This window comes from Pelophylax lessonae (genome assembly GCF_965119305.1).
Source record: "Pelophylax lessonae genome assembly, chromosome: 3".
NCBI lineage: Eukaryota > Metazoa > Chordata > Amphibia > Anura > Ranidae > Pelophylax > Pelophylax lessonae.
The window spans coordinates 512,713,419-512,738,911 of record NC_138770.1 but is presented as its reverse complement, the minus strand read 5'-3'; positions in this window follow the sequence as shown (position 1 = coordinate 512,738,911).

Here is a 25,493-nt window from a genome sequence, read left to right as displayed (position 1 = left end):
TGGGCACTGATATGATGCACAGATAGGCTGCACTGGTTACCACTGATGGGGCTGTACTGATGGCCACTGATTGGGCCACACTGATATGCTGCACTGATGGGCAGTAATGAGGTAGCGCTGATGAGGCTGCACTTATGAGGCTACGCTGATGGGCACTGATAGACTGTGGTTGTGGTCTGTGCTTTACAGATGACAAATCGGGTCATAAACAGGAAGGGGTGTGGCCTTTACAGGAAGGGGTGGGTCATATTTAAATTCAGGGGTGCACAAGTTTAGTCAGGCCTAGGGCAGCACAAAACCTAAATACACCACTGATGAGCCTAATACAGCCGGGACACATGTTTCTAATGTACACAATTATTAACAGTGGGAGAGCCCAAATGGGTCAAAAACCAAAAAAGCTAGGTTCCAAAGTTTGAAGGAAAAATATAAGGAGAGGTATCTGTCCCTAAAGATATAGTGAAAGTCCACAGAGGAAGAAGGGGGGAATTGGGACTATGCGATACCAAATAAATTAAATATGATCGAAAAAAGTAAATATTGAAAATTGATATTCTAAAAAAGATTTTTTATTTTTAGATGTCCACTTTACACAGTTATCTACAAGAGTTATATCAAGAGAAATAATGACTATGCAAGCATTTAAATAGAAAACAATAAAAACAGCAATAATAAAGCAAAATACAGCAACCCATCAAACACTACAGTGAATAGATCAACATATAAAAAGAAATCTGTATACATGGTCAGGAAACCAACTGTGTGTCAGAGACTCCAAGAGGACCTCAAAGGAATGACAGCCAAAGTTCCTAAACCACGTAAGGGATCAAGAAGCAAAGAGGCGACAAGTAGTGATCGACAGATATCGGTTTTTCGTTGCCGATACAGATATTTTGGACAATGCATATCGGAATCGGCCAATATTTTTGTACATTTAAAACATTTTTTTTTTTTTTACTTTATAGGTACTGTTGTGGAGAGATCTAGGGGTCTAAAAGACCCCAAACCTCTTCTCTGCACTTAAAAGCATTCAAAATGCCAAGTTTGGCTGTTTTGAATGCTGTCATTTTTTTGAACCTGGCACCAGACAGTACCTGGAAGTGATGTCACTCATGATATCACTTCCGGGTTTTTGCATCGAGACCCGATCAGAGCCAAATGCGGCTTTGATCGGGTCATTCGGTGGCCACGCAGGCTTGTTGCCCGGGTCTCCCGGTGGGACGGGAGACCCAGGCGAGCCGTTGAAGGTGGTGGGAGGGGGGGGGGGGACGTAGAGCAGCGCCCACGCTGATAACCTGTGAAACACCAGGGACCAGTGTTCCACAGGTGCATCGAGAAGGGCCGAAGGCTCCACATGATACTAAGGTGCCCGTGCAAAAAAGAGGGGCTACAAATGCCTGGTGCAATCAAGGGGACACGGCATCATCCCAGATAAACATAACATATCGATTTGAACATATATACACACACATACATTAACCACTTCCTGACCACCCGCCGCCTTATTACTGCGACAGGGTGGCTCTCCTGCGCAAACCGACGTAGACCTACGTAGGTCACATGCGGGAAGCAAGGGGGCGGGCGCGCGCTGCCGCCAGCGTTCTCCCGCCCGAACTCGGCATTGGGGAAGCCGATGCACGGGTCAGGCGGCTCCGATTGCCATCTGACACCCGCGATCGCTCCCCGCTGAGAGAGAAGAACGGTCAGCTGTTTTTACAACACTCTTCTTCTCCCTGAAATGATCATAGAGCCCATGTGATCCTTCTATATTGGATCACATGTCTCTATGGTCATTTCAGAAGCCACGCCCCCCACAGTTAGAATCACTCTCCTAGGCTCACATTTAACCCGCTGATCACCTACAGGGTTAACCCCTTGCCTGTCAATGGCATTATTACAGTAACAGTGCATAGTTTTAGCACTGATTACTGTAGTAATGTCACTGGTCCCCCTAAAAGTGTAAAAAATGTCAGTTAGGGGTCTGATCTGCCCGCCCCAATGTCGCAGCCCCGCAAAAAAAAAAAAAAAAAAAAAAAAAAAAAAAAAAAATCACAGATCGCCGCCATTACTAGTAAAAAAAAAAAAAAAAAAAAAAAAAAAAAGACAAATCTTTCCCGTAGTTAGTAGATGCAATAACTTTTGTGCAAACCAATCAAAATAAGCTTATTGCGATTTTTTTTGACCAAAAATATGTAGCAGAAAACAAAATTGGCCTAAAATGTTAAAAAATTTTGATTTAAAAATTTTTTTTTTTTTTTTTTTTAGAAGGTCATATAGCAGAATGTCAAAATGGTCACTTTTTTTTGTTTATAGCGCAAAAAAAAAAAAAAAACACAAAAATCGCACAGGTGATCAAATAGCACCAAAAGAAAGCTCTATTTGTGGGGAAAAAAAGGACATCAATTTTATTTGGGTACAGCATCGCACGACCGCGCAATTGTCCGTTAAAGTAACGCAGTGCCGAATCGCAAAATAGGGCCTGGTTGTGCTGTTTTCCTCAGTTATTTTGCACATTGCATTATCTATCTTTCTTTCTCCATGTTGTTTCAATGCATTGTCGTACTGCTGCCATCTGCTGGCCAGAATTTGCATGCCGCACGCCTTGTTCTTGTTAAGTAAACTTTTTTGATATCATGGGCGTGGTTTTTCAGGCTGTGTGTCTTTATCACATCCAGCAGCCATCTTCAGTTCCTCATGGCTGTGTGACTGGATACTCCACATTTTTGGACTTGTGAAGAGGCATCAGTTTTTGACCAGCAGTTAGCCTCAGGATAGACATCAACAGGACAGTATTGACACCACTACTACAGAACTGTATTGTATCACCGTCGATTGCTGTATCTGGATTGAATAAACCCACGTTTGATTTCATCCTCATGCCTAAGTCTGGATTCATCTAACCTGAGCATCTGCCGGTCCGGTCTGCCCCACTGCTTGGATACGAAGGTAGGAAGTCGCACAGCTATTATCAGTTATACCTTCATTCGCCTTCATGTGGGGACAGAACAGTCAATAACTGCCTTAATGTCCACACCCCGGCCACAGATTCCCTCAGAGTCCAGTACCACACTCAGGAATCTCCCTTGCAACAGGCCCACATGCAGCAAATCTGCCCGGCTACAGTGCATGTCCCACAAGTCTTCACTTGCATAGCAGAAGAATTGTTAACGCACGCGGGGTCCCTCTCCAACCAAACCCCGCAAATCACTCAAAACACCTGAGGAACCTTGCCAGAGTGCCCCAGCGCAGCCGCACTGCAATTTTCAGCCCCCAATTCAAAAGTTTATTTTCTTAAAGAGACAGCACACCTTAAATCAAAATGGCTGAAAAGGACCTCGCACAGTTCCCCAGAGATGAAACAAAGCTAATGCAGCCTGATACTGATCGTTATGAAGAACAGGAAGCGGAACCCACACTTCCAGCAGACCAAGTCGTGCGACCAAGACGCTCCCTCAAATTGACACTAAAAGGTCAGGGAAAACTATCAAACTACAAAATATGAGCTATGCGATAACCTGGAAGAGCTATGGGAACGAGTTTCCTCCCTCATGTCAAGACTTAAATCCTCTGGTGATGTCACAAGCTTACAAGTTGCCATCAAGCGGCTGAACACGGCTCATGAAAGATACAAGAGACTGTCCACACGGTATATAACCTTTCTAAAAGATGCTAATAATGATGAAGCCCTTTCAGAACTGAGCAAGGCAGAATCAATAGACAGCCAAAGAGACGCCAAGATAAAGTGGAACTCCGTATCTCCCATTTGCAATAAACTGGATCACACAGATCACATTCATCTAAACATTCCTCTCGGTCGTACAGATCATCGTGCTCAAGAAGCTCAGCCCTAATCGACAGATTACTAGAGGCCCGCATAAACGCAGAGCAATCCAAGGCCAGACGTTCCTTCACTGAAAAAGAAGCTCTTGCAAGAGCAGAGGCGGAGGCCAAGAGGGCAGAAGCCAAGAGGGTAGAAGCAGAAGCGGAGGCTCGAATAAAGATTCTTGAATCGAGATGGAAGAGGAAATTGCATTAGCTAAAGTAAGACTACTTGAGCAAGCATTAAGCCAAGGTCTTGATCCAGTCTGCTCGCCAGCACAGGAAATCGAAGATCCAGCTGATCGCACCAGCGACTATGTACTGGAACAGTTTTCTGCACCACCCCCAGTATGCAGTACCGTCCGAGCCGACAACACCGAAACCTCCAAGTCAACTCCACCTACAGCACCAGTGCCACTCACAGCGCCTAAGCAACCTGATGGCATTCACCCAGATGTGCCTTCTCAAATACAGTTATTACAGCAAAAAGGCTATCAGGCGTTTCCTAGCCTACCCCCACAGCTCAAGCAGCAGTCATCACAATCTACAGAGGCTAGATCACAGCTCAACCCTGCAGCAACATCATTCTACCCGGAAGCATCTCACCCTTTCACGCCGTGCAGCCTACATGCCCCGGCGGCATCACAAGTTGTCGTGGCAACAAGCGGTGAGAAATCAGATATGTCTGAGTTTGCCAGGTTTATGGTGAGCAGAGAGCTTATTAATACAAGTCTCTCAAAATTTGATTACCATGCAGAGAGCTACAGAGCTTGGAAAGCAACATTCAAGGCCGCCATTGCCAACCTCAACTTAAAAGCAGAGCAGGAGCTCGACCTCCTGATCAAATGGCTGGGCCCAGGCTCCACAAATCGTATCAAGAGCCTCAGAACTGTCTATGTGGGACAAGCGGATGCAGGTCTTGCTGCCGCCTGGCAGAGACTCGAAACGTACCTTCGGCAGTGCAGAAGCAATAGAGAAAGCCCTATTCAAGAGACTGCAGAACGTCCCAAAGATCAATCTTAAGGATGTCCATAAGCTTCAGGATTTGAGCGACCTACTCATGGAACTAGAGCTTGCCAAAAGAGACCCTCGTCTGACCGGGCTGTGCTACCTCGATACAGCCCATGGAGTGAACCCAATTGTCCTGAAACTACCATACAGTCTGCAAGAAAAGTGGGCGGCATCAGTCTCAAGGTACAAAAGGGCGCATGATGTCACCTTTCCCCCATTTATTCATTTCTGCAGATTCATTGATGAACAGTCCCAGATGAGGAATGACCCCAGCCTCGATTTCCTGGAGTTCAACACTACAGCTTCAGCGACACCATCATCAAGGTATGAGAGTGTCATGCATAAACACAGAGACTTTAAGAGCAGCGAGAGTGTTAGAAAGACTAACCTACTGTCTTCTGCAGCACCCACGGGTAAACAGTACAATACCTCATCAGGAGACAAGTCCTTCAATCGTGAATGCCCCATTCATAAAAAAACACACTCACTGAACAAATGCAGGGGGTTTAGATCCAAAACCATACAGGAGCGCAAGAAAGTCCTCACCGAACTTGGGGTATGTTTCAGATGCTGCGCTTCATTGGAGCACATGGCTAAGGACTGTAAATACATTATTAAGTGTGAGGAGTGTCATAGTGAAAGACATGCCTCAGCTATGCACCCAGTTCTGCTCCCCAGAGACTCACCAGCTGCCGTCACCACCAGTCCTGCTCCAAGTCATGGCGGGGAGCCCCAGAACCACACTAACATAGCCGCTGCTGTTTCCTGCTCATGTTTGGAAGTATGTGGCGAGGGCCAGGGTGAGAAATGTTGTGCCCGCATATGCCTAATCAAGGTCTATCCAGAGGGACTACCAGAGAAATGTATGCCATCATCGATGACCAAAGCAACCGGTCCCTAGCAGGACCTAAATTCTTAAAAGCCTTTGGGATACAGGGACCTTCAGAACCCTACATCTTAAAACACTTGCTCAGGCCGGATAGAGACTAGCGACAGGAGGGCGCAATAATTCATTGCTTCTCCCATCAGTGGGAATACAGAAATACCCCTACCAACGCTGATTGAATGCGATCAAATACAGAACCATAGGGATGAGATTCCTACCCCAGAAGCTGCATTTCACCAACCGCACCTAAGGCACCTAGCCAACGTTATCCCACCTATGGACAACAATGCTGAGATTCTACTCCTGCTTGGCAGAGACAATCTAAGGGTGCACAAGGTGCGTCAACAATGTAATGGTCCTGACTACGCACCATATGCCCAGAGACTGGACTTGGGATGGGTAGTCATAGGAAATGTATGCTTGGATCAACCAAGAATTGACTCCTTCAAAACGTACGTGCATGGTGATGGACGCACAACTTGCATTAAGCCGTGTCCTCATGACTATGAAGTTAAGGAGAAGTCTCCAGACCTCATACAACCACCTGACATAATTTCTCCCCTCTTTGCTGACAACTTGGGGAGATCAGTCTTTCGCACAACCAAGGACGACGATAAAGTAGCCTTATCAGTAGAGGACAGAGAGTTCATCAAGATAATGGACAGTGAGTTTTTTAAAGACAAAACCGATTACTGGGTTTCTTTATTAGCCTTCTGAACCACCAGGGTAAGGCTCCCGGACAATCGGGAGCAAGCGCTATCCAGATTTAAATCTCTTTAGCGTACCATGAACAGCAAGCCTGAGACGAGAGAACACATTGTCGCATTTATGGACAAAATATTCCGTACCAATCCAGCAGATCACGCCACCAGGCCTATGCCTATGAGTTCTTTTACTAACTCTACTTGGCTTACAGGTCCAGAGTTCCTGCTAGGACGAACAGATGAATGTGTACAGGAAGTTTTCAGCATCCAGGATCCGGATAATGATCCAGAAATCCGCGCTGAAGTTAGAGCATTAGTCACTGAAACAAGACAGACCTCCAGCCTTGACTGTCATCGCTTCGAACATTTCTCCAGTTGGATGAGACTCGTCAGAACCATTGCAAGGTTAGTGCACATTGCTAGATGTTATCACAATACTCAGGTAGATAAAAGATTGTCATGGTTGGCATGTCTGCCATAAACCCTTCTCTGCGGAGGACATTTCTCATAGCGAGTCTCTCATAATACGTCATGTCCAGCAGGGAGAATTTACCATAGAATGGAAGTGCTTGAACAGTAGACAGCAGATTCCTATAAAAAGTCCTCTTGCTAACTTAAATCCAATTATGGACAGTTTTGGCCTGCTCAGAGTTGGTGGTCGTTTGAATCAAGCCCACCTAGGAGTTGCGGAACAAAAGCCTGTCATTATTCCCAGCAAACATATCACCACGTTGCTGATCCGACACTACCACAAAAGGGCTGAACACCAGGGCAGACAAATCACTGAGGGCAAGTTAAGGTCTGCAGGTCTTTGGATTATAGGGATGAAGAAACGTGTAGCCCAACTACTGAATGACTGTGTGCACTGTCGTAAAGCGAGAGGAAAAAAGCTACACCAACAAATGGCCGACTTGCCTGCGGATAGACTATGTACAGAACCGCCCTTCACCTACACTGGCCTGGACGTCTTTGGACCATGCATGGTGTGTGCACGTAGAACCTGTGGCGGTCATGCAAACAGTAAAGGTTGGGCTGTGCTATTTACTTGCATGTGTGTGCGAGCCGTTCACATAGAGGTGATAGAATCTATGGACACATCCAGCCTCATTAATTCCTTAAGACGGTTCTTCGCAATCAGAGGACCAGTGAAACAGTTGAGGTCAGACCAAAGGAAGTAACTTCATTGGAGCTTGTAGAGAACTGAACATCGACACTAAGCCTATTCAAGATCAGTTGGCGGAGAAAGGTTGCATCTGGATTTTTAATCCTCCTCATAGTTCCCATATGGGGGGTTCCTGGGAGAGAATGATCGGGATCTCACGCAACATCTTAAATTCTATGTTGATGGATGTAAACTCTTCAAGACTTACACACGAGACTCTTGTCACTCTTCTTGCTGAAGTTTCAGCTATTATAAATTCAAGACCCCTTGTGCCAGTGTCTATGGATCCTGAAACATCAGCCATACTGTCTCCGGCTATTCTACTTACCCAAAAAACAGATGATATGATAATGCCTAGTGGGGAATTTACTCATGGGAATGTTACACAGAAGATATGAGATTTAATTTACCTCGGGTTAATATTCGGGTTAAATGAGAGTTCTTTGACCATGAGTGAAAGTTTCAAAACAGCAATATTAGTTTTATTGGTATATAGCCTGAAAGCCTAAATTAATTTACAACAATCAATCTATAGTACATACAAAAATGGAAAATATTCTTAGCTTAACTGAACAAATATAGAGTATGATGCTCATATACAAACACAGCAATACAGACACAAAGAGGACAAACCATGTATACCTTAAAATCCATAATTACCCTTCCTATCGGAGTTCCATAATGCAAGAGGAAGTTCCTCTCCCTTTACCTTCACTCTTATAGATCTATATCGCATAGACTTGTATAGGGCTATTCTAATTGGTTCAGCTATCCTGTTCCTCCCTCTGGGCGTATCTCGTTCAGGATTGGACAACTTCCTCCTCGCCTAGTTTAGCATAATTCAGCCCCTTGCTAACCCCTCCTCTCTGTTGGAGGGAGAATTTAATTATACCTGGGGATTTGCTCTGAAATTGAAAATTAAGATATGCAAGGTTCATCTCTCTCAATACATCCAAAAATGTGACTCTAAAGGGGTCAAACGTCATGGAGACGTAAGATTGTTGCAATTAGAGTTCATAGAGTCCAAACAGTGATGAAGTATGTCAACTGGGCTGTCCCACAACAAAAAAAAATATCATCTACATAACAAAGCAATGAAAGAATGTGCTTTGAAAACAAAGAATACCAGTCAAACAGTAGAAAGTGACATTCCCTTTCCCCCAGGTACAGATTGGCATAGGACAGGGGGACAGCATATCCCCATTGCTTTTTGGGAACTTTGGCTGCCATCCCCTTGAGGTCCTCTTGGAGTCTCTGACACACAGTTGGTTTCCTGACCATATATCCAAATTTATTTTTATATGTTGATCTATTCACTGTAAGTAGTGTTTGATGGGTTGTTGTAGTTTGCTTTATTATTGTGGTTTTATTGTTTTCTATTTAAGTGCTTGTATAGTCATTATTTCTCTTGATAGATCTGTTGAAGATAACTGTGTAAAGTGGACATCTACCCACAGAAGAAGACTTCAGGTTGAAACGCGTCGGAGCTTCTGTGTCCACTAGCTCTGACATCTGTAATTGTATCTATATTAGGGGCTTTCCCGTATATATACATAGTTACATAGTTACATAGTAGGTGAGGTTGAATAAAGACAATAGTCCATCCAGTTCAACCTGTGTAGGTGTGTGTGCCTGTAATCATCTCACATAGCCCATACACATTAATGTCCTTTAGTATGCTTTCATGTTTTTTTTACCCTACTTAACAATGATCTTCATTGATGTATTTTACTAAAAAAATCTTTAGAATATCAATTTTCAATATTTACATTTCCATTTTCTATCATATTTTAATTATTTGGTATCGCATATTCCCAATTCCCCCCTATGTCCCTCTGTGGGCTTTCACTAGCCCAAATAGGTCATTTCTGCAGCCGGATTGGCATGGTAGAGATCTTCCTCTTCATTATGCAAGGATTTTTTAATAAATGAGATGGTGGATGTGAGGGCCCCCCCTCAGGTACGCTTTTAGAGTGTCCCAGATTATCAAATCTAGCTTCTCTATGTGCTTCCAGGAAAGCATGCAATTGATCAGGTATTCCATCATTAGGCCCTAATAATGACAGTACCCTCCATGGTCTGCGTACCCCCCGCCGATCCAACATCAACAGTGAGTACAATGGGGCGAGTGATGTGATACTCCCCTCTGGAGATTTTTAATGTCAGAAACTTTAGGTAGAAGCCTATCATTGCCCAAGATCAATTCTAGATAAAGTTCCTCTTCTGGGGATAGACCACAAGAATGTATGGGTGTGAGGATTAAGGGGAGTCACCAAAGGGCTGGATCCATGAGAAGGTTAAAATCTCCTATGCATAGTACATATGCCTCCAGGTATGATGCAGCAAACACAAATCGCCTCCTTCACGGTTTGTAGATTGGCAGGTGGGGGATTGCAGATACCCATAATGACAAAGATAGAACGTGAATTTGGGCACCTATAACCACGTACTTCCCTAATGGGTCAGTTTTAAACTTGTATGCATTTCCAAGGGACCACTCTGTGTATCAATATAGATACCCCTCTGGAATATGAGGTGTGACATGAATGTCCCATCCATTGCACCCAGGGTTTGTGTAAGCATTTCAGGTGTTCCAGCACCACCTGAAGGCAAATGAGGTGTGCATTTGCTTTAAGGCTGGTGGTGAACATCTGGGTCCGTTAATGGGGTGCACCCAAACCTCTTACTATGCATGAGATGAACTTACAGTTGCTAGCCATCGATCAAGTGAACTTGTAAGATATAAAACCTATAGCAAATATCAAGGTCGTTCAAGCAGCTATAAAACATTGCATATGCAAAATAAGCCATAGAACAAACTGGCAAATAGTCCGAAATGTCTGGACTATTGCAAAACTATATACAACCAATAACGTTAGAGTATGCAAAAACATTGATATAATTAGTACTTTCAAGGGGGCTTTGCCCACACATAGCGGTCGCATAGGTTTTGGCGATTCGTGTACGTTATCGCCCTTAACGCTCCTCTATGAAACCAGCTTGCATAGCATAGTTTGTCCATCTGAGAATGGTTAAAGTCCACAGAAAAAATGGGTAAAACTGAAATAAAGACTTGTGGTATAGTGTCAATCTCAATATGCAAAAAACATACTGTAGAGTCTCCTCAATCAAATATCGGAAAGATCAGTACTAGGAGGTGTATCACTTGAAAATGGCCTGCAGGGGCTGCATAGGGTCAAATAATAAATGTTAAAGCGGAGTTCCGGGCACAAAATCAATATTTTTTTTTTGTGCCCGTCCGCTAGTTCTGCATCACCTGAAAAGGAATTGGATAGTTAGGTTTTTTTTTTTTTTAAAACTCACCTTGTAATTGAAGATCGTAAATACTCACCTCAGGGTACTTCCTCCCTCAGCGCCGCGGCTCCGCTGTCACTTCCTGTCTCGCGATGATTCCTGGGAGCTGAACGTCATCGCTCCCAGGAATCAATGCGACGGCACCGGCCCCGCTCGTCACTTCCGGGCGACGCCGCATTCCCCTGCTAAACAGCTTCTGGGCATGCCCAGAAGCTGTTTAGGAATGCGGCGCCGCACCGGAAGTGCCCACAAGAGAGATGGAAACGCTGTGGAAGAAATTTTATAAGTATTTCTTCTAAAAGGTAAGTGCGACCGGGACAGATCAGAGGCTAGCCATTGTGGAATGTACTAGCCCTGACAGTCCCGGGGGTATGTTTGTTAAAAAATGACTTCTGTGCCCGGAACTCCGCTTTAAAGTCTCCACATTAAAATATCCAGGAGGCACATACATAGTTGCCAACAATTGAAAAAAATTTCCAGGGACACTTTGCAGCACAGCTATCAATTACTTACCACACAACTTCCCTGAAGCTCCATTCACTCCGCATAATTAATCTCTGCCCACTTATCAGATTGTAGGGTCTACTCAATAAAGAGAGAATTATAGGAAATTGAAAAGGGAATTTCAAACTTAAGGCCAAAGTAGCAGACTAAATTACCCGGGACAGGGTCTAATTTGCAGGGACTGTCCCGGGAAAAACAGGACAGTTGGCAGCTATGCACATAGATTCAATAGAGCATATTATCGCCCAAGTAAAAGACCAGGTCAGAAGACCTTAGAGCCGGTAAAACAACAATGTATACTGGCAACAAGTAGTAAGGTGGTGGAGACACATGCTCATCAGGGGATATCATATCAGGTCATGTGCTTTCCTGCTGTATGTTGAAATATATTAGCCGTTAGCTGAACTTACATGGCCTCCAAATAAACAAATATCCAGAACAATGCTGAAGATGCAATAAATGCAGTTGGCCAGTAGATGGCAGCAGATGATCAAATAGCAGATCGCATAGTCTCCACGGTTAAATATTCAGAGGTGATGTGAGAAGGAATATTGTTTTAGAAACTCCATATAACTATTGCAGTAAAAGAAAGGACCCATTCCAGGGATAGACAACGCTGATTGCAACAGGCACATCAGTGAATGCACACTCTTGTGAGAAAGGGATGTTAAAAGTCCAATTTACCTTTGCTTCCTCGCTCTGAATACCAGGCAAAGGGGATTCAGTGATAAAAAAGGGGCGATCCATTTGAACAGAGTCTATGGAGGGAGACCTTTCATGGCAAACCAATCCAGGGCAGCTCCTGGTGGTGTAAAGAAATTACCCCCGCCACCGTCTGTAATGTTCTGGTACCTCTGGTACACTTATTCCACTTTCCAATTCAGTGTATGCGTCCCACCATTCTCTTCTGGTGAGTGCGCATACACCTTTAAGACCGATGCTGTCATCACTGAGCGCCGCAGAGCGGCTATTTCAACCGCCGGCGTTCTCACTCACATGTTCGTTCAACCTGCCTTGAAGCTCATATGCTTACAAGCGTACCTCGCTGTCGGAACCTCGCTGCTGATCCCTGTATCCCGCTACCGGATCACTCGCTCATACTGAACCTCTCTACTACTGCTTGCTATTAGTGATAAGTACCCCGCAGGGGAATCCTCCATAACCTTCCTACTAAGCTTACACTATCTAGCTCTGCATATTAAGGACTGTAACTATCATCTGCACTGTTTTAGATTGCTAGCTCTTGAGCCTACTAACATCTATCCTTGCACTGGGTTAGTTTCTCCTGTATGTCATCTGCTGTCCTACCACCTACTACCAGACATGATTGCTAACCTATCTGCATCCTACCTGTTACCATCTATACTCTCATGAACATTTCTCTCAAGTGCTGTTCACCTATTTGTCACTGTTCATACCTGTCTCTTCAACTCATCACCACTATACTGCTATATACATCTATCACTCCAGGAACATCTTATTGAGTGTGTATATTTGTATGCTGAATCAGACAGACCACAGTGATGAGTCTTGGGAGTTGGAATTGGTATTTCAACGTATCTCTACATGACTACTGAGTGGAGTTTTTCTGCAGCTGCAAATCCATCTTGTTTCAGAAAACGCAGGAGCGTTACACCGTCACTCACCCTCAAGCGAATCGGGTAAGCAATGGAATATACAATCCCAGATTCCCTCATCTTCCTCTTGATTTCACGGAAGGTGGCTCTCTGTTTCTGCAGCTCCACTGGGAATATTGAGACAGCCACATTCTCAAAGTGGATTTGGCCAATTTTGTCTGGCTTTTCTCAAGAATAGGTCCAGCTCTTTGCAATTGAGCATTCTGGCAAGTAGAGGCCTTGGAGCAGCACCAGGAACAGGGGGTTGTGCTGGCACTCTATGAGCCCGTTCCACAGCAGAAGCAGAAGATAAGTTAGCATCAGGGAAGGATTCTGACCCTCTGCCTTCTCAGGGAGACCCATGATCCTGAGATTTTTCTGCCGCAGGCGGTTTTCAAGATCGTCAGCTTTCTGACACCAGAAAGATATCTGTTTCTCTGCTGCGGACACCCTACTAGGGAAAGGTGAAAGATCATCCTCAAGAGAAGAGATTCTTTGTTCAGTCTCAGTCACTCCCTCACTAACTCAGTCTCTACATATCCTGCGTCAGAATTTACCAGCTTTCTCTGTTGTGGATACTTGTTTAGGTGTCTCTGTAGCAGCAACGGACATGTGTCTGCTAACATCCGATCCGACAAAATCCGCTGAAAACAGACATATGGCAATACGCCATCTGTCTCAGTGGGTCAGATCGGATCAAAATGGGCAGGTTGTCTGTTTTCATCCGATCTCCCCATAGAGGAGAGCGGGGCTCTGACAGGTCCATCTTTGCATAGTGAGCGTAAACTGACCTGTCATCCGCCTGCTCAGTGGGGATCAGTGGAGCGATCCCTGCTGAGCAAGCAGTCTTTTAGAACAGATCTGCCCCATGTGAAAGGGGCCTAAAGAAGCAGAGATCTCATTACAGCTTTAACCGCCACCAGTCTTTGATAATTGTTGGTGTAATCTGTGATAGACGATCACCCTTTAACCTTTTTGCTGCCAGGGCCATTTTTGCATTTTTTGCACACGCTTAAAAAAAAATGATGATTTTAGTCTTAGTCTGAAAGATGATGTAAAACCTCCAAACATTATACATTTTCTGAAAGCAGATACCCTAGAGAATAAAATGGTGGTAGCTCCAATTTTTTATGTCACACAATATTACTGAAAAGGTCTAGGAAACACAAAAGTTCAGTAAAACACACACTAAAGTGAATTTTAGGGCAAAGAAGTGCAATAAATTACCCAAATTTTACCCAACATGCCAAACCTTAAATTGAAATGGTAACAAACTTCAGAACCCTATATTTTCCATAGGCGACACTTTAACCACTTAAGCCCCGGAGGATTTGGCTGCTAAAGGACCAGGGTTTTTTTTGCGATTTTTTACTGCGTGACTTTAACGGACAATTGCGCGGTCGTGCGACGCTGTACCTAAACGAATTTGACGTCCTTTTTTTCCCACAAACAGAGCTTTCTTTTGGTGGTATTTGATCACCTGTGCGATTTTTTGATCACGCGCTATAAACAAAAAAAGAGCGTAAATTTTGCAAAAATAACAATATTTTTCACATTTTTTTATATGAAATTCCCCAAAAAAAAAAGTAAAAATCAAAATTTTTTAACATTTTTCGGCCAATTTGTTTTATGCTACCTATGTTTGGTAAAAAAAAAAATCGCAAAAAGCGTATTTTGATTGGTTTGCGCAAAAGTTATCGCGTTTACTAACAAAGGGAAAGATTTTTGTCATTTTTGGTGTTTTTTTTTTTAAGGCATAATGGCGGCGATCTGCGATTTTTTTTTCGGTACTGCGACATTGCGGCGGACAGATCGGACCCTTGACTGACATTTTTGACACTTTTGGGGGTACCAGTGACATTACTGCAGTAATCAGTGCTATACATATGCACTGTTACTGCAAAAATGACACTGGCAGGGAAGGGGTTAACTTTATTGGACAGGGAGGGGTTAAGTGTGTCCTAGGGGCGTGTTTCTAACTGTGTAGGGACATTCCTATTGGTGTAAAAGCAAAGATCAACCGTTCTACATAGTAGAACGGTCAGATCTTCACTTTTACACAGGGAGAACTGACAGGCAGCTTGTTTACACAAGCCGCTCTGTCTTTCTCCCTTCACAGGAGCGATCGCAGTGTGACTGGCGGACATCGAGTCCGCCGGTCACACGCACTGACTTGTCTGTGAACGAGCTGCGGCGGGCGCGCGCCTCGGCGGGCGCGCGCCCGCCCGCGATAGGCTCGCAAGTCAGTGACAGGCGAGTGACGTACCGATACGTCACTCTGCCTGGCCGGGGCTGACCGCCGCAGTATATAGTCGTGCGGCGGTCGGCAACCGGTTAAAAGCCTCATATAGGTATTAGTTTAGTGTTACGGAGGAGGTCTTGTGCTAGAATTATTGCTCTCACTCCATGAGTGCATGTGCGGCGATATGTAACGTGTATCGCAATCAACGATTTTACGCGTAGGTGCCCCCAGCGCATGTGTTTATGTCCATACGCGAATATATATGAAGGTAGGGGTGCCTCAAAAATTTTTGGGGTGGAGGGAATTTTTGCACAAAAAAAAAAAAAAAAAAAAAAGGTTCCCCACCCTCCCCCCCCCCCGCCCCCCAATCTCATAGGGGACAAAAATTCCCCTATGTAATGATTTTAAGGTGACATGGGTGACCCTGCATGCAGTGGCGGCCCGTGCATAGGGGCGCCGGAGCGCCGCCCCCCTAAAAAAAGAAAAAAAAATAGGAAAAAACAAAACAAAAAATAAAGTTTTGAAAAAAAAAAAAATTGGGTTCGCAGGCCTGTGCGCTTGGCCTGGTGGATATGGGGGGGGGGGTTTACGACCCAGAAGAGGCGCCGATTGGCTGCCTTCTGGGGGCGTAACCTGGGCGCAGCAAATAGCGCTGAGCCACCCCCACCTTCGTGATATCCTGGCTGTGATTGGTCCAGTCTCAAGCCTGGACCGATCATAATCCAGGACATCGCTGACTCGCAATGGGGGCGGTGCCGGTGCGTGCGTCAGTCACGCACCGTCACCGCCCATCTCCTTCCTGCCGCCCGGACCGGAACTGAAGACAGAAGACTGAAGACTGAAGAGGAGGACGTCCACGGCGCTGCTTGTCTCGGTTCCCGGAATCCCGCCATCCCGCCGCCGTCAGAAGGTGAGTGATTGAAGCCGGCCTGTACCATCACCTGTGCCATCCCTATGCCATCACCTGTGTCATCCCTATGCCATGCCTATGCCATCAACTGTGCCATCCCTATGCCATGCCTATGCCATCACCTGTGCCATCCCTATGCCATGCCTATGCCATCAACTGTGCCATCCCTATGCCATGCCATCACCTGTGCCATCCCTATGCCATCACCTGTGCCATGCCTATGCCATCACCTGTGCCATGTCTATGCCATCACCTGTGCCATGCCTATGCCATCACCTGTGCCATACCTATGCCATCACCTGTGCCATACCTATGCCATCAACTGTGCCATATCTATGCCATCACCTGTGCCATCACCTGTGCCATGCCTATGCCATCACCTGTGCCATGCCTATGCCATCACCTATGCCATCACCTGTGCCATGCCTATGCCATCACCTGTGCCATCACCTGTGCCATCACCTGTGCCATGCCTATGCCATCACCTGTGCCATGCCTATGCCATCACCTGTGCAATCACCTGTGCCATGCCTATACCATCACATGTGCCATGCCTATGCCATCACCTGTGCCATGCCTGTACCATGACCTCAAAGTCATGCAATTTTTTTACCGCGTTTTTTTGCCGCGAAGCAATACCTATTATATTTTTCTTTTTGCGCCCCCCCAAAAATTTTGAGCACCAGCCGCCACTGCCTGCATGTCTCCTTTTGGTGGGGGACCCTACACCCTTTTTTTTGTTCCATTTTTGCGTGGGGTTCCCCCTAAAAGCTATACCAGACTCGAAGGGCCTGGTATGGACAGGGGGGGGATGCGGGATCCTACGCCTTTTTTTTTTTTATTTTTTTATCTGCATTGCCGGGAGTTGGCAATACATTACAGCCGTGAGCAAGTTTAAATTAAATTTTTTTTCTTTAGAAATGTCAGTATTGCTGCAGCAGGCTTTATACATTGTACAGATGCATCACTTTACAGGCAGACTAAGGGGACCCCCCAGGCACGATATTTAAAAAGGAATTTTAAAAAGGAATTTTTATTGTTTCACTTTAACCGCTTGCCGACCGCCGCAAGTAGATATACTGCGGCGGTCAGCCCCTCACAGGAAAAGTGACGTATATATACGTCACTAGCCTGTGAGGCTCTGGGGAGCGGGCGCGGTCATGGACCCCCACGCGCGTGTGACCGGCGGACCCGATGTCCGCCGGTCACTCTGCGATCGTCGGGGGAGAGGGAGAAAGGCAGGCAGCTTGTGTAAACAAGCTGCCTGTCATTCTCCCCTGTGTAGAAACACTGATCATACGGTTCTACTATGTAGGACCGTTGATCAGTGTTCCTACAGCTCAAGCCACAGCCAATCACAGTTAGAATCACGCCCCTAGGGACACACACAGCCCCTCCCTCTCAAATAAAGTTAACCCCTTCACTGCCAGTGTAATTTTACAGTAACAGTGCATATATATAGCACTGATTACTGTAGAAATGTCACTGGTAACCCCAAAAGTGTCGAAAATGTCAGTCAAGGGTCCGATCTGTCCGGCCCAATGTCGCAGTACCGCAAAAAAAAAAAAAAAATCGCAGATCGCCGCCTTTTACGCGTTAAAAACAACAAAAAGGACAAAAATCTTTCCCTTTGTTAGTAAACGCGATAACTTTTGCGCAAACCAATCAAAATGCGCTTTTTGCGATTTTTTTTTTACCAAACACATGTAGCATAAAACAAATTGGCCGAAAATGTTAAAAAATTTAGATTTTTACTTTTTTTTTTTGGGGAATTTCATATAAAAAAAATGTGAAAAATATTGTTATTTTTGCAAAATTGACGCTCTTTTTTTGTTTATAGCGCATGATCAAAAAATCGCACAGGTGATCAAATACCACCAAAAGAAAGCTCTGTTTGTGGGAAAAAAAATGACGTCAAATTTATTTAGGTACAGCGTCGCACGACCGCGCAATTGTCCGTTAAATTCACGCAGTGCCGAATCACAAAATACCCCCTGGTCTTTTAGCAGCCAAATCCTCCGGGGCTTAAGTGGTTAAGCATCATTAAAATCACTGCTCCTTTAAAAACAATAGTTTTTAAAAACAAAATGTGCATTGATACATGTCCCCCAGGACAGTACCCAGGTCCCTATACACTTTTTATGGCAATAACTTGCACATAAGCATTTTAACTACTTGCCTTCTGTGCACTTAAACACCCTTCCCATCCAGGCCAATTTTCAGCTTTCAGCGCTGTCACACTTTGAATGACAATTGCGCGGTCATGCTACACTGTACCCATTTGAAATTTTTATCATTTTTTTTCACACAAATAGAGCTTTCTTTTGGTGGTATTTAATCATCTCTGGGTTTTTTATTTTTTACAAAAAAAAAAGAATAAAGACAAAAAATTTTGAAAAAAAAAAAAAAAAGTTTTTCTTATTTTCTGCGAGTAAATTTTGATAATAAATTTTTCTCCTTCACTGATGTGCGCTGATGAGGCGGCACTGATGGGCACTGATAGGCTGCACTGATGGGCACTGATGAGGTGGCACTTATGGGCACTGATGAGGTGGCACTTATGGGCACTGATGAGGAGGTACTAATATGTCGCACTGATGAGCACTGATAGGCGGCACTGATAGGCGGCACTGAGAGTCGGCACTGATGAGCACTGATAGGCGGCACTGCTGGGCACTGATAGGCGGCACTGCTGGGCACTGAGAGGTGGCACTGCTGGGCACTGACAGGTGGCACTGCTGGGCACTGAGAGGCGGCACTGATGGGCAGCACTGAGAGGCGGCACTGATGGGCAGCACTGATGGGCACTGGCGGATGGCACTGGACACTGACGGGTGGCACTGATGAGCGGCACTGATGGGCAGCACCAGTGCCCACACTCAGTGCCCATAGTGCTGCCAGTCAGTGCTCATCAGTGCCTAGATGAGCAGGCACTGATGGGCACTGACTAGCAGCACTATGGGCACTGATTGTGGGCACTGATGGGGGGCACTGTGTGTGTGTGTTTTTACCTTGTGTAATCAGGGCACTGGTGATCGGTGCCCTGATTACATTCTCCTGTGTCCCCGGCGCTGTGAGGCTCCCCCTCCTTCCTCACACTGCAGGCTCCGTGTGAGGAAGGAGCGCCGGCGATGAGAGATGATCTCATATGTTTACATTGGACGGCCAGATCACGTGGTGAATGGCCGCTGTGATTGGCCATTCACCACGATCTGTGATCAGCCGTGTCCAAGGGACACGGCCGACACAGATTTTCCCCGCAGCGCGCTCGCGGGAGCGCGCTGGGGGCGTGTCACTGGGAGGCCGTTTAAAAACGGCCTCCCGAAAATTCGAGTCCGCGCTGCAGCCATATATAGGCTGTAGCGCGGATGGGTAGTGGTTAATAATGAGGACTTTTGATTTTTCATATTCGTGTCCTATAGACTTTAATAGAGTTCGCATGTTCGCTAGAACTTTTTCCCTGTTCGAGATGTTCTGGTGTGAACCGAACAGGGGGTGTTCAGCCCATCCCTAGTCTTGACATATATGGCATCTATTTACTCAATGCTATAGGGAAGTAAACTGCGCTAAAATATACAATCCAGAGCAGCAACTCAAAAGTGAGATATACACCAACAATCAATATAAAAAGATAAGTTGCGCTAAATGTGAAATTTAAGGTTAATATTGACATTAACTAAAAACAAAGTATTTTGCTTAGGGTATATCACAACCAAGACATTTATCTCCAATAAAAATCGAAGGGCTCTCTTCTGTGTACCTCCCAACTTAAATTTAGCTTGGCCGCTTTTCAAAGAATGACGCTCCTGTGGGTTTTAGACTCCTTGTGAAACTTCACACACAGGAAGTTGGTTTCTGATCATGAATAGCGAAGATTTTGCAGTCCCACATGGAGGATAACATGAAAACATGAAAGGAATCCGAAAACCAAAGTGATTAAAGCTCTCCCTTGTTTGGTCTCCACTGTCATTGAGGCTAACAGAAGTGAGGGGAAAGGGAGAGGTTTGGGAGCTAATGGAGGATTTCACAAGAAGTCCAAAACCCACATGAGTGTCTTCCTTTGAAAAGCTGCCAAGCTGAATTTAAGTAGGTACACAGAGGAGAGTCCTTCAATTTTCCCTTGGAGATAAAGGTCTTGGTTGTTGTATACCCTAAGCACTGTAGACCCTTCTGAATATCTGATAAGCAGGTCATCCTTTAGTGGTGGTGGATACTGCAACCGGTGGTGGAAGTTTTGTTTTTTTTCACGGATATAGTCCATGTGTCATTTACATGGTCGGAGACTGGTGTTCACGCTAATCACACAAATTTTTTAATCTCACAATATTATTACACAAATATAAATTGGTCTCAAAAGATTTTGTTTTTAGTTAATGTCAATATTAACCTTAAGTTTCACATTTAGCGCAACTTCTCTTTTTATATCTATTTACTGAATGCAATCCCCGTTTTTATCATTTTTATACAAAATGATGTTGTATTGTGAGCACTAAAATTCATTTTAGTATAATTTTTTCATGATAAATGTAGATATGAAAAACAGTTGTGCTTACTTAAGACATTACAGGTGCCACCATGTTATTCTACAGGGCTTCTGTTTTCAGAAAATATATGTTTGTGGCTTTCAGATAATTTTCTAGCAAAAAAATGCTAATTGTATTATGTGGGTGAGAAATTAAAAATTTGCTCCAAAAAAAGAAGCTGCAGCTTTTTGTGAACCACCAAACCCAAGCCATTAGCAGCATCTCTAAAAAAAAAAAAAAAAAAAAAAAAAAAAAAAAAGGTGTAATCCTACCTTGAGAGGCCCATCCCTAATAACTGCTTTGTCACTGCAAGGCATAAAGTGCTCATTATCAAGTATACTCTATCAATTATATCATGTAATTCTTAATTACTATTGCAGCCACATCCAATAGTACTGTATAGGCAACTATTGTTAACTAAATTTTCTTACACCGTCCAAATAAGAAATATTTCAGCAATGCCTTCCATGCCAACTTTGCTGATGGTTGTACATCTATATTGCACGGTCCACATACATAAACAAATATGTACTGGTGCACCATACTGAAAAAAAATATATATATTTGATCATCAGCTTCTTAAAAACATAGAAGAGTCTGCCACATTTTTTTTTTTTTAATTTATAAAGTTTTTATTTTTTTTGGTAACTTTTTTTTTTTGCTTTGATTAGTATAGGGCATAGATTTAAGTTTGCCCCAAGCATGTTTGAAACTTACCATTGACTGTCTCACTGCCTCTGCTGGAGGTCTATTCCAAGCATCAACTACCCTGTCGGTAAAATACTTTCTAAGATTAGCTTTGAGCTTTCCTCCTGCTAGTTTGATGGCATTTCCCCATGTTCTTGATGTTGGCTCCATGTTGAAAATACTGCCCTCCTGAACTTTATTCACCCCCCCTTGATGTATTTGAAGGTTTAAATCACCTTTCCCTTCTTTTCTCCAGACTCTACATATTAAAGTTCCTGAAGTCTCTCCAGGTACGTTTTCTCCCTCAGACCTTTCACCATTTTTGTTGTTACCTGTCTCTCCATCGTATCAATACCTTTGTGAAAGTGAGGACTCCAGAACTGGACACAGTATTTTAAATGAGGTCTCACTAAAGATCTATATAGGGGAATCAGGACCTCCCTTTCTGCTGCTGGTGATCCCTCTAGTGATGCATCCTAAAATTATATTTGCTTTTCCCACTGCCTAGTCACACTGTTTGGTCATTTTGCAATCATCTGAAATTGGTACCCCCAAATCTTTTTCTTCTGTAGACCTGGCCAACACTGTATTCCCAATGTTGTACTCTCTCAGCGGATTATTTTCCCTAGCATTATTTTACATTTAGAAACATGGAACTGCAGATTTCACTGCTTTGACCAATCTTCCAGCAATGCCAAATCATGTTCCATGTTACAGACTCATCCAGGGATATCGACCATATTGCACACCTTGGTGTAAATCAGCAAAAAGGCATACCTTACCCAACAAACATTTATTTATATAAATTACATAAAGATTGAATAGAACTGGACCTAGTATAGAGCCTTGTGGTACACCACTAGTGACTGGTTTTTGTTTCAAATGAACCTCATTTACAACCACACTGTGGTATCTATGCTTTAGTCAACTGCATATCCACTAAACCACCAAAGACTTAACTCCTAGTGTGAACAACTTTTTTTTTTTATTAGATCATTATGAGGAACTGCATCAAATGTTTTGCTGAAATCAGGAATGCTATATCCACAGCACCACCCTGATCCAAAACAAAATCTGCCATCAGTAAGGCCATGCTGCTTTTGGTCCAGCAAGTTGTGTGTTAAAGTGATCAATGATCCTTCGTTTTTGTTCACAAAAAAAATTTAAAAAAAAGGATTTAGTGCAGTGAACAAAAGAATATCACCAAAAACAACAACACCAGCTTAAGAGATAGAATGAAGAAGAGAGGTATAACGTTTTCTGCATGAACCAATCTAGAGAAAGGCATTAAGAAGACCAACAATCCCTTTTCCTATAATGGATAGGTATTATAAATGGTATGATGTATCCTGTTCAGAATTCTAATTGACTATGTGGTTTAAGCCCTTTGACCAGGGTGTAGAGTTAGTTCATCAATGAAGGGCGATAAGCCATTGAATGGCACTATTTAGGGTGTGCAACAATCTTGCACAGGGGAAAAGTACATCTGGGATTGGGGCAAACCATAAGCATATTGGCAAAGTCCATGGGGAATGCAAACCAGCAGTTTGGGCTGTTTTGGTGGCCACAGTACTTTACAACTCTAAAAGTATGAATAAAAAGTGACTCGGTCCTTCTAGTTGCGAAAGCAAATTGCAGAAATGTTAGCAAAAAACATTAGCTTAGAAGGCATTATAGAGTATATCATTTAGTATGTGGCTTAATTGCCATTTCCAGAACAGAGGTAAAACAGGCAATTTTAAGAAGATTGTATAACATATTTAAGCAGTCTTGAGGAGAGATATATATCCCAATTCAGCTTCCTAATGAGTCATAGGTATAGATTTTTCGGGAACGTCCGGATTATTTAGATATTGGTAAAAATCAAGGAAAGTGTCCCTTTACCTCTATGGCAAGATAAGCAAAATTTGTCCAAAATAAGAAGGTTGCATAGTGAGTGCTATAAAAAAAAGTGTCCAAAATTTGTCTATATTGAAACTCTTTAGATGTTGGGAGATTATAAAGTTGTTATAAATGGGCAAAGGAACAGAATCATGAATTTAAAGATAATATACCTGGAGTTACCAAATTACTATGCATGCACCGCAGGAAAACAAGCTAATGGGGAGGCCCAAGGAGGACAGTTAATATTTCTCTCAATATAGGGACCATCGATGAAGGGATTGACCTGCAATGGTATCCAAAAGATAAAAATCCCTGAGGCCAATAGCCCTGGACCAAAGTATGCCTGGTAAGCAGTATGGATACACCAAAGAAGTTTCCAATTGGAGCCAGGGGACATCCGAAATGGGATCATGCCATTGTACTAATTGTGTAGGTCTGGCAGTCATAAAATTGTTCTATTAATTAGGTAAATCTAGACCTACAAGTGCTTAAAACCTATATAATTGTCTCCAAACCAAACTTAGGCCTCTTTTCCTTCCAACAAAGATGGTGGGTTTGAAGTGGTAAGGCCCTAAAAAAGAACAGACGTTTAGGAAATGTAGACATTTTGACTGTTACAACTCTGCCGAAAGCTGGATACACACTATAAAATTTTCTTTAGATTTTTCCCTTTAGACTTACCAAAACCATAGAATATATGAGGTCAGACCTAAACACTTTCAATTTGTATGCAATCAGGCAGGCCCTTGTACTACATAGTTGAAGGGAAATCTAAGGGAAATCTACCAACAAACATTGTATAGTGTGTTGTGTATCCAGCTTTAGAAAGAAATAAGATAAGAAGACCACAGGCTTAAATAATTCTTGCAGCAATGTCAAAGGAAAAGATCCATAAAACGCACATCATGAAGCTCGATCATGTGCATGAAGTGAGATGAATGGCAGCCTCAGGCTGGACTCCAGCCAGGCCATGCCCTAATGCATTTCACTCCACCCCTTGGAGCTTAATCATGGGGAGTTTAAATTTGTGATCCCCTTAACATAACCCTTAATAGGGATATTATCCCTGATCACACATGCCAGGAGCTCAATTGTGAGGACAAAAAGGAGGTGGAGGGGGGGGGGGGCAGCCCTGTCTTGTGCCACGACCCAACAAAAAAAATTCAGAGTTACATCCTAAGAGTTTTATTGTGCATAGGGCAGGATATACAGTGAAGCTTGAAACCCATGCATAAACGCCTCCCCAAAGCCAAACTTCTATAGAAGTGTCGTATAAGACCATGTAACACTATCAAAGGCCTTACGTTTATCTAAATTAAGCCAAAGAACAGATGTTTGGAATAGATTAGTGCATTGTATATTAGTAACAAATCTGAGGCTGTATGTAATTTGAATTGAAGGGATACATCCGGTTTGATCAGGGGCAATTAGTCATAATAACCAATGCCAGTCTATTAGCCAACAGCATCCTATAGATCTCAAGGTCATTATGTATAAATCAAATTGGATAATTCTGTGGTATGGAATTGTCCTTGTTAGGCTTAGGAATGAGGGACGTTAGCAATCAGCATTTCATCTGGAAAAATGATTGCCCTTGAAGATAAAAAAAAAGTTAAAAAAAAAGTTAAAAAAAAAAAAAAAAAAACTTTCATTCATTCATTTTAAAGCTCAAAATGGATGCAGATTTCTTAAAATAGAACTGGGAAAAGTGGTCAGACTCGAAAGTACGGAGGAGTCACTGCAGACAGAAGACTAAGCCCATTATAAATGACAATACTGTATGTTACTGGCTTATTTAAAGCCTAAAGTGTTACTAAACCCAGGACCCTACATATATCTGGTCTCCCACAGTACGCAGAACATAGAAATGCAATCATTTTAGTAAATAAAAACTGCTAAATACCTTTTCTTATCAGCAGTTTATAACAGTCTTGTGACTTCTATGAGTGTCAGCCGAGTACTAGTTAAAGCTTGTAGGAGGAGTTCTTATACTGCACTGAGCTGTCCTATCATGATGCAGGACCCATGACCCTCTGTCTGGACAGTGCAGATTGGCCCTGCGCTGATCACCTACACTCTCAAGAAAAAAAAACCCTCTAGCAATACACAACAAATGGAGCATGCGCTGCCTGATTCCAAGGGCTCTGTCTTATCCAGGATATGTTCTGGAGTCAGTGGAAAAAGAGGAGGAGAGAACTGGTGGTGATCTACTCCATTTTACACCTTTTCT